Below are 2,845 nucleotides of genomic sequence, written 5' to 3' on the forward strand. Positions count from 1 at the left end.
TTAGAGCTGGAATACAGTGTGTGTCATAGTTAGTCCAGTAGGGGAGGAGGAGAGATAGACATGAAAGGGGAAATTTCAAGTGTGGCAGGTGTTTCTAAACAAAAAGGTGTGCCAATCCCATCGGCCTATCACACACATGATGCCGTAAGAGCTTGTAAACGGAGCCTGGTATTTGCCATGGTTCCGTATTTGCATATTTGGCTTGCTTCCATATTACCTCAAATTCCAGTGATTCTATGAAGTTCTCCGGATTTTATGATCAAAGGTAAGGGAAAGTTCAGAAGTCAGAATTTCATCTATGTCTGGACAGAACCAACGGCTTGATTTCATGAATCTTTAGGGAAATTGTTTGCCTCTACGTGGCCGCACAACGCTTGTTGAACTCAAGAAATTTTACTCTATCTTTTTCCTGTATTGAATCTATGACCACCATTACTGCCAGCATGGAGAGTGGGATCTTATCTGGCCCAGAGATCCTCCTCACATGATATGTGGGTGAAACCTATCCTTAGAGCCATGAAACCCTTTTCTCCAGCCCAGACTTTCTTCCACCCCTAGCACAAGTGTCTTCTTTTTCTTTCTTTCCTACATAGTTGTACACACAAAGCCAACCCTTTATTACCCCTGTGTTTTGCACACAGGAGGAATACACGCCAACCTCCATTCATGTCCAGTTCCCATCTGAATTAAATTTCTCTTTAGGCTCTGATTATACATGATTTCTGATTAGCACCCTTTCATCAATATTCATTATAGAACTTTTTCCTCTATTCAGATGTTGGTTTACTTCTTCATTTTAGTTCATTTACTATGTAAAAATTGAGAATTCATATTTTAGATGTGCAGTTGTCCTATAAGTGTACTGTGTTCAATAGAAATCATTTGGAAATTAGCTCCGACTCTCTGCTTCTCTGACGACAATGTTCTAGAAAAGGACAACAAGCTTTACACAAGTGACAAAAGAGGTAAAAGTCATTGGTTACAGGGATGTCCAGTCCATAAGAAAAAAACAGCCATGAATGGAATCTGTCTTAAATTATTTATTTATTTATTTTTTGTGAGGAATATCAACCCTGAGCTAACATCCATGCCAATCTTTCACTTTTCGCTGAGGAAGACTGGCCCTGAGCTAACATCTGTGCCAATCTTCCTCCATTTTATGTGGGACGCTGCCACAGCATGGCCTGACCAGTGATGCATCTGTGCGTGCCTGGGATCCGAACCAGGGGCGCCAGAAGCAGAGCACGCACACTTAACCGCTAGCCACGGGGCCGGCCCATGTCTTAAATTAGTTGAACCATGCCACAGAACTCAGAGTCAAGTCACAGCTGCTATTAGCAGAATGAGAGTATTTGAGAACAAAATAAATATCAGTTGAACACATGCTAAGCACCTCGCACTATGTTTAGTATTTTACATGGCTTATTATATGTCATCCTCATGAGAAAAAAAGGGAGTGGCAAAAGAAACAGCTGTATCTGAAGGACACTTGTTGCATGATATTTGTCTGTTTATTTTGAAATGTTTCATAAAAACTTATGCCAGTCAAGTCATAATTATGTTTATAATCTCATAGACTATTCTCAGACAAGAGAGAGTAAATGTCATGTTCTCAGTGGTGGCAGAGGGAATAACTGGAGAGTATTACTGTGAATTTGCTTAGTTTTAATGCTGTAGATGACAGGGTTCCTAAAAGGAGGGAAAAGGAAATAGATTTAGCTCATTGTGATGTGTACTAGATGAGGGACATTCTTTCCAAATTGGTAGATGAATGTCAAACCAAATGCAGTGACGTAGAAGAGCAAGATGCAGCAGATGTGAGAGATGCAAGTGTTGAGAGCCTTGGACCTCTCTTCTCCAGAAGCAATGCTCATGAGAGTCTTGAAAATCAAAACGTAGGAGCAAAAGATTGTCAGGCAGTCTAGTAGGACCATAGGAAATATCACCACAACAGGATACAGACGATTGAAGGTGGTGTCAGCACAGGCTAGTTTGACAACATCCTAGCGGAGGCAGAATGGGTGAGAGAGGACATGGGATCTGCAATAGGAAAACCAATAGAGAGGCAATATTGGGGGCAAGATGAGAACAAACCTCTTTATAAAAACTTCCACTCCAATCTTTATGACTTGGATGTTGGTAAGAAAGGAAGTATATCTCAGTGGGTTGCTAATGGCAACGAACTGATCATAGGCCATGGTGAGCAAAATTCCAGACTCTATGATAGAGAGACTATGGATGAAGTAAACTTGGAGAAAGTAGGCATCATGGCTGATTTCCCTGTGATTCATCCACATCACACTCAGAACTGTAGGCATTGTAATCAGGGTCATCCCAAGGTCTTTGATTGCCAGCATGGCTAAGAAATAGTACATGGGCTCATGGAGGTTATGGTCATCTCTGATGAGAAATATGAGAATGCCACCACTAAGAAGTATGGAGATGTAGACTACAGATAATAGGATGGAGATCCAGTGGTTCTCCTTTTCCAGGCACAGAAAGCCAGTCAGCAGAAAGGATGTGGCACTGGTGTTAAGTTCCATGATGGGCAATACAATAGGATAAATATTCTCTTAAGGAAATTCTGTGTAGAGGTCTGTAGATCTTTGGAAATTCTCCTTCAGTGGCTTCTACTTTTTTACTTAGTGTAGATCTTCCCCTAACTGCAGTGACATCAAAGAAATAAAGCATTTATTCTTAGGAGATACTTAGAGATGGAAAAAATGATAATATGAACAATAACTACAAATTCAGTGCCTAATATATGTGCCAGGCAATGTACTAGGCAAGGAGGATACAGTACTGAGTGTGCAAGACAGAGTTGGGTCTTGTTCTTCTGGATCTT

The 2,845-nt window shown here is 40.8% G+C and overlaps 1 pseudogene; it reads right to left on the reverse strand.

Moving 5' to 3' along the window:
• Positions 1 to 1,604: 1,604 nt before the first annotated feature.
• On the reverse strand, positions 1,605 to 2,552 carry LOC106802394 (olfactory receptor 51B6-like; annotated as a pseudogene).
• Between the last annotated feature and the right edge of the window lie 293 nt (positions 2,553 to 2,845).

Source organism: Ceratotherium simum, chromosome 7, assembly GCF_057802395.1.
Source record: "Ceratotherium simum simum isolate JZ-2026a chromosome 7, ASM5780239v1, whole genome shotgun sequence".
NCBI classification, from domain to species: Eukaryota; Metazoa; Chordata; class Mammalia; order Perissodactyla; family Rhinocerotidae; genus Ceratotherium; species Ceratotherium simum.